Here is a 7,931-nt window from a genome sequence, read left to right as displayed (position 1 = left end):
CCATCCCCGGAAAAATGAAAACTTTCCGCCTATGCCTTAACGTCTTTCTGTGCCCTGTCTTTGCGGGTGCGCGGAGGCGAGCGCCACTTGGTGGTGGTGCAGGAAATCCAGCGGCGCGCGTACTCTGCCGTGATTGCTCGGTCTGTTCGGCAAGAGAACAGCCAGGCCCCAGCCATGGTCACAAAAGCCGGCCAGGTTCGCAAAGAAAAGCTTCACTTTTAAAAGTAACAGCTCGCGCCGTTTAGCCACCGCTCAATAGGCACGGCTGTCAAGGGCGCGCCAAGGAACATCGGACGGACGTGCACGGCATTATAGCAAACAACAGAGTAAACGCGCCACAGCACCCTTTTCCCGCGGCTCGTTTGCAGCCGCCGCTTGGGGCACGAGCGAATTATACTCTGGAATGGCCCACTCTTCTAGCGAGCATTGTTCCCACTTTATTTTTTTTTTTTGGTGTCCGCAGTCTGGCTACTCTATATGAACTTCGCCGCCACTTGGGCGCCTCTGCGATGTTTAGCATGCCCTCCATACAGGGTGTTTCACGTAACTTGAGCCAAACATTTAAAATATGCAAATGCTACGTTGCTGGACAGACCCAAGGTAATGTTGCTTGCCGTCGCTTGGAGATACTCAGATATTTTTTTTTGATTCCGCCTAATTACATCAGTCTTAATTATTTAATCAACTTCTCAAATATTATAATTAGATGAAAAGCTTCAATGAGAAAATTGTAGAGTGACTTGAAAAACTCCCAATACAGGCTTTCTGTTGCTGAATACGTGCTACATAAAAGTGTTTTTCTGAGCGTGAAAGAGACCCGCGAATAGACGCAATATTGCCGAGCGACTCGCCTCTCGAGGCACTTTGCGTGTATTTGCGACCGTTTCTGTCCATTCCGAGTTGTCGTTTATGTTGTGGCGCTCTAGACCTTTCGAGAAGTAACGTTGCTGGTGATCGATGCTGCTGTAATCGGTGCTGCCTATGTTGTGCTGTTGCTGGAGCGAGTCGCACACGGGACCAACACATAGTCGAGAACAGAAGTGGAACTGTGCTTATTCAGGCTGCACAGATTCAGGACGCGTTATGGAGGTGGCGCTAGCTGTCGGTTTAAAAGACGTCGCACAGATGGCAGCAGAAGAGGAAGTGATGCGCATATATAAGAGGGTAAGTACAAGACTTCCTTGCGTACTTGCCGATTCATTTGTTAAGACGTCGTAACGGCTGCCGGTATCCACTTGAGCCCTATGACGTGGCCTTTTACGTGTGCTTCAGCATACAACAAAGCTATGTCCATAACGAGCTGCTCGTTCGCGTCTCTCTTCATAGAACATCCGAGTTCTTGCGGAGCTGTCCTATAGGATGCAAATTATTGTCCGCCAACACGGTACGCCAATACAGATGGGTTGAGTACCTCACGAATTCCTGTTAGCCCAGCTGGAATTTAAGATGTTTTGTGATCGATGTGCCTACTTAGGCCAAAAGCAGATCCATGTTTGCAGTTGCACAGAGGATGATACTTGCGCCTCGTGCCACATACCGTAAGTTCATACCAAGGCTGTTAGGCAAGAAAGGTCCTGGCCAGGCATCCGTAGGACACTGCAATTCTCCCTTAAATAGGTGTATGGAGTGGGTTAGGGCGAGAGATGTGTTCAGCGTTTCAGCTTACATTATTTCCAGCAGGCGGCTTGCACAAGGACTGATTCCTAAAACCATTGAGGTACTGTATACGCTGCAAATAACACAAAAACAGGGACTGGGATCATTCAGGTGCTCCATATATATGTTTGCCTTGCTCAGAACATAGGCAAAGTTATCATGTTTTTTTCTCTGGCGTTGCAGTGTGCCTGGTTCCGGACGGCTCTCGGTCTACAATGTAGCCACACCAAGGAACTTGAGGTGGCTGACTCCACGTATGCTCTTATCCGTCAAAAGTCACGAGGTACTATGTCGAGAAGAAAGGGGGTTAACCGAGGGGCTCGATTGTTATTAGTCATATCATAAGAAGCCAACAAACACTGACACCAAGGACAACATAGGGGAAATTACGTGTGCTTAATAAATGTAATAAAGAAACGATAAATTAATGGAAATTAAAGTGGATGAATAAACAACTTGCCGCAGGTAGGAAATGATCCCACAACCTCCGCATGTGAAGGTTATGGGATCGTTTCCACAAGACTGTGGTGTCGTTTCCCACCTGCCGCAAGTTGTTTTTTCATCCACTCTGGTTTCCATTAATTTATCGTTTCTTTAGTTCATCGTGCGAAGGTTGTGGGGTCGTTTCCCACCTGCGGCAAGTTCTTTGTTCATCCACTTTGATTTCCATTAATTTATCGTTTCTTTATTCCATTTATTAAGCACAAGTAATTTCCCCTATGTTGTCCTTGGTGTCAGTGTTTATTGGCTTCTTATGAGATACAATGTCATCGTTTACGCGTGATCGTTAAATGTACAGTTTTATTGGCTGAGCGCAGAAGCCCTTGATGACGCCAGTAAGTGGATATATAGATTAGACAACAGTTGCCTTGCCTTCAGGTTCAGCCGCGTCACATTTGATGTGCAGATACATACCAGGTGGTCATACTTAATTTTTACATATTTTTAAAATCACCTGTGGCAAATAGCATAATTCCATTCCTTGACCTGTAATATTCAAGGAGCCGGACACTTGACCGAGAAATAGAAACGCATATTGAACTAAATAACGGAAGTTGATGAACAAGTTAACTTAATAAATTACTTTACCCACATGTTGCAATTTACGAATTGTAGCCGATGAGTTTGCAGGGCGTATCCACTTATAATGAATGTTTAGGATAAAACCAGTTACTTTCTTCACGAGACATCGTTTTATGCATTGAAACACGAAAGCAACTGACACCCCAATGCACACCTCCGCAAAATTCGGGAATTAATACCCCGAAACTGGTGTCATCCTGAGATTTCCTTCCAAGTGGATCCGCCTTGCGAACTCTACGGCTAGAATTCGTGATTTGCAATATGCGCCATATATAAGGTAATTAGTTAAAAACTTAATTAGTGATTTTTGTTCATTAGTTCATTATGTATTCCATTCTTTTTTTCATGTAATGTCCGCCTATTCGAGCAGATCAGCTCATGAACTAGGATTGTGCTATCAGCCACAGGCAACCTTTAAAATTTTTTGTATATAGCTGAGCAGTAAGAGTTTCGTTAAACAAACTCTTGTAAGAGCCACCGGAACAAATATTTCACCATCGAAGGCTCACGAAACCGACTTGGAAGAAGAGCGCCTATATATGACGTCCACCTCACCGCCGCCGCCTGTTGCCACCGTCACCAATGGCACGGCCCCGTTAAGAGGTGCCTTGCGGATCGCCTCCGTTCTTGCCGCGCAATGCCATGTTGCCTGCGGCACGTTAAATTATATGCACCATTATTGTGTCGTGCATCCCTCCTTCGGCACAGCAAGCTTGCGGCACTCAGCGTTCGCCGATACCGGCATTAAATTGTTTAACTACTTGCATGCTACTGAAAAAATAGACGAAATAAAGGGAATAAAAAGTCGGAAGTACACCTGCCGCGAGGTATATCGGATTCGCGGGGCTATCCATGCCAGTGGTGACGGTGGCAATGCGATGAAAGGTGTAGTGCCGCGAGGTCGACACATGGAGGAAGGGGAAAAAAGAAGAAAACTAGGAGGGAGCGTTGCGCAACACGACTGAAGCCAAACGAATCGGCCTAACACGTGATCGCACGTCAGATCGCGCTGTATGTTTTAGTGCTCCTGCTCTGCCGGTGAACCCACGGCAGAGTAGCCAAATAAGTGTGCATCGATTATAAACTACCGCGAACCAAACATTCTCGGCCGATACGCTGCTTCCCAGAGTTCACGTGTTGGGCCGATATACTGCGAGGGAATATAGCTTCACGCAGAGTTGACTTGCCAAGGCTGGCGTGCCGCAATGCTCCCGCTTATACTTTGTTTCCTCCCTTCACGGGTCGACGACACTGCTTTTCATGCGCATTCTCGTCCAACGAACACCAAGATTTACCGCCATATGAGGCGCAGCGAATCGCGGGATCATCGTTTTCGTGCGCGCTTGTATCGCGCGAGCTTTAACGCATAGAAGATCAAGTCCCGCTCTAACCAGAGCATGTATGCCACGCAAGCAACGAGGCCGCGCTCGCGCATAGGGAGCTTTGCTGTTCGACAGAGTGCGCGCACAATGGAGCGCACGGCAAGGGAGTCCGAGACGCCCAGAAGGCAACCGTCTGATTCGTTTGACTCCGCGGGGATCGACGCTCCGTTTCAAAGGAGCGAGAAAGGATGCCAACCGAAGGATTACCGCGGCTCCGATGGGCAAACACTGCGACCCGCGGCCATTGTGCGCCGGCGACAGTGCCCACTTTGTCCGCTCTAAAAGAAGGCTCCGTGGCACAATGTGCGCCGGCCCTCTTTGCATACGCATATATATATGTGCACATAAGCGGCCGCTATAGACATGAACGCCCGCTCCCGAGCTGCCAGACGAGTATGTGCCGCACACGGGATCCCTGCAAAATGGGGATTTAGCTTTCGGCAAATCCCGACTCTAAAAAACGCGCCAGACAAGGAAAAGAGAGCTGCCACACGGGAACCGAACAAGAAAGACGCGGGGAGAGGACGAGCACGCGGAGGGCGGCGGCGATTTTCGCGCCGCCTTGTTAGCGTTTACTCGGCCACCGCGCGAGAATGTTCGCGCATTAAAACGCTCCGGCCTATCTATAACGCCGTCGAGAGATATATACGTGTCTATTGGGAGGATATAATAACGGCGCCTACAATCACCATAATGGGGCCGGCGAGAATGATCAGCAAACAGGATTCGCCAATGGAGCTGCAGGCGCTTTGCGCGCGTGTGCGAGCGCCAGCATGGCGATGAATAAAACGAACCGTGCGCCGGCGGTCACGCAGGTTCCCAGGGAAGCGCGGAGTTAACGCGCCACCCGCGCCTACCGTCACGTTGCCATACGTGGCGGAGGGGGCGACGCCGAGCACGGGCTGAGGCTCGGCAAACAGCGGAGTGAGTGTGCGTAAGGGCCGCCCACACTGAAAAATGGGGCCCGCTTTATGACGGCTTCATTTGCCTGCACTGTTGCTCTCAACATGGGGCAAGCCTCCGGTGGGCTATAGACCACCGCGGAGTGATCGCTCCAAGTCCCGGTTGTGGGTTTCACCGCAGTGTTTGCATGGACAGGTGCGCCGCATTCTCTGCTTTAGTCGCAAGCACGAGCGCAAATGGTCGGGGGTGCGCATGCTGACGATATATCATTTATTTGGCACTGAGGATCATGATAAACGAGTCTGCGGTCGGGAACACAGGTACATGTTCATCGCAAAATTTTTTACTGGTGCACACTATGCAGTGCCCTGAGCTTTCGTGTGATGGTTCCACACAATTTTTGTTTTGTCTCTTTATCGGGATACTCGCTTAATATTTTTGGTGTTAAGACCTCTGCCAATCATGCTCATCTTTTCTTCATTGCTTAATTCTTTACTTTTATTGCGTCATGATAAACTTCATTACGAATCACTAGTTTAAGTCAGACTACCACCACTGTCGTATACAAAGATTTACCCTTGAAACAAATTTCTTATCCCTACATAGTCAAGCGTTTCTTTATTTATTTATTTATTTATTTATTTATTTATTTATTTATCACTTTAACGAACTTTACATGAAAAGAAAAAGGCAAACATCTATTTAAGGGGCCCCTATTCAAGTTTTCAAGCAAACAAACGCCGTGCTCAGATTACGTCATGACAACCGTGCCCGCAATATATCACACTGATGAAAGCGGCGATCACAGCTGAAAATAATTCACCGGCGATTAAGATACTACCTAGTGCGAAATTTTAGCGCAGCTGTATACGTCTTTTCATTTCGCGATATATTGGCTGGCGCGGACGAGCTGTCTCGTGGGGCACGTTGCAAACAGAGCGATGTGTGGCGCGACTGCCTCGCTGATCGGGGCATCGCGAGAGGCAGCGGGTGGGCGATGCGTGGACACGATTCACAGCAGCGGAATATAAGGTAAAGCTATTCCAAACTTTCCTATTCTCACTCTGCAATGAGCCCTTCGCCATTGGTCAAAAGCTTTTTGTGCCACCCCCCCCACTTCGCCTGTCAGTCACGCGGCGTCACGCAAACCGTGATAGCTCCCCCCCCCCCCATCTGATATGACATGTACACTCTGATTATGCATGATTGGACTGAACAAAAGAAATATAGCTATTTCTGATTCGATGCCTTTTTGCCATTAGCCCTCGGATATTTGGGTTGCACCCACTTCACCTGCCTTCACGCGCCGTCAAAACCACGAAAACAACTCACCGTGTCAAAGTGACGTGTGCGTGTTAAAGATGCATTATTATGCCTAACAAAACTGATTTTTTTTTCTGAATGGCCGCAGGCTGCCCCTTCCGGAAGGAATAAAAGATGGCTGCCGCCGATCGCTCAGGCACTGGCTACTAGCACCTGCCGGAGAGCATGTGTTTATTTGCGTACAATAGAACTTTTCGCGTGGCCATGTAGCATTTTCGAGCACTTTCGGCACGTTTACGACCTCGCTGACCCAAATCTTCTTTGATGAAGATCCTTTTCAGCGTCATTCTTGACCTTCCGTTGCATGCCGCCGCGATTTTCGACCAGCCATCGCAAGCTAAGTAAGGGAAAACGGATCAATCGCAGACGCCACCACCACCCTCTTCGTCCGGTTATCGATTTTCAGTGCACTGGCTCAACCCCATCAAATCCCTCTCCACTTGAGCGTGCCCCTCGCCTCTTATCAGCCAATTAAATAAGACAAGCCACTCAGTGTGGGCAATGCTATTCGTTTTTAAAGCAAACAAAAGTGACCCTCTATATAACGAGGAGAGCGTTTGATTGGTCTGTTTAGACAGCCCTGCGGGTCACTGTCCGATGCTTGCGTCGGCGGTTACGGAAATTTGACGTCAGGAGATTAGAATAAAAACATATTTGTATAGTTTTACGTTATAGGGCCCCAGCCCCCGCAGACAGACCTTCGCTCATGCAGCGCTTTGTTTCCATATATGATATCGGTGGTGTCATCGGCGAACAGACGACGCGGGCTGCTCTACCGCCATGTCGCAGTCATCGTCGCCGCCAAGCACGTCTTGCGCGGCACCACGCTTATCTTCTCACGCTTTCGCTATAACCACCTCCTCCGCTTTCCTCCTCGCGCTCTCTTCGCTATTGCCGTCTTTGATCCGCTCTCCGTGTTCACTCTTTCATCCTTCGCTGTGCTCGTTCACTCGATTACGAGGACGCCGAGGGACGACGCCAGCGCTCGACGCAGGAACGCCCGCTTAAGAGCTGCGTTCTAAATTCAAGTAAAAGCCCGCGCGCCCTTATCCTCGGAGCAGCCAGTCCCCTCAGCAACAAAGATGACGTCACAGGCCTAGTCTTACGCTCCACGATTCCCGCCTGCAGCGGAAAGGAAAGGAAGGATTGGTGGAAAGAAATGGAACCGCGCGCAATGAAGAGAAAAATAATTTAAAATATAGTGCATAAATGTATAAACAGATTAAGACGCTGAAAGCAGAAAGGCAAGAAGAACGAGACAGAGAAAATGTAACCCTTGCCTGGGATATCTTCTTGGAGCATTATATATATATATATACATCGCCCATCACATCATTAACTTAACGAGGAGCGGCCTTAGGGGCTTTCGCCCTTGGTGGCCTGATCAAGGAGCGTATAGAAAGGCAAGAAAACACCGCCATGAAAAGGACAGGTAGGACAGGACGGTGCACAGTCCTGCTTTACGTGTCCATTCTGCATCCGTGTTTTTTGCGCCTTACTCGGCCTATACGCTTTCGAATTCAAGCAGCAAAGCTTTATTTCTGATGCACTAGCTTAGGAGCTCGAGCCTCCACTTCGTTTCAG

This window comes from Dermacentor variabilis, chromosome 1, assembly GCF_050947875.1.
Source record: "Dermacentor variabilis isolate Ectoservices chromosome 1, ASM5094787v1, whole genome shotgun sequence".
Lineage (NCBI taxonomy): Eukaryota > Metazoa > Arthropoda > Arachnida > Ixodida > Ixodidae > Dermacentor > Dermacentor variabilis.
The sequence above is the reverse complement of the archived record's forward strand: the minus strand, read 5'-3'. Positions refer to the sequence as shown.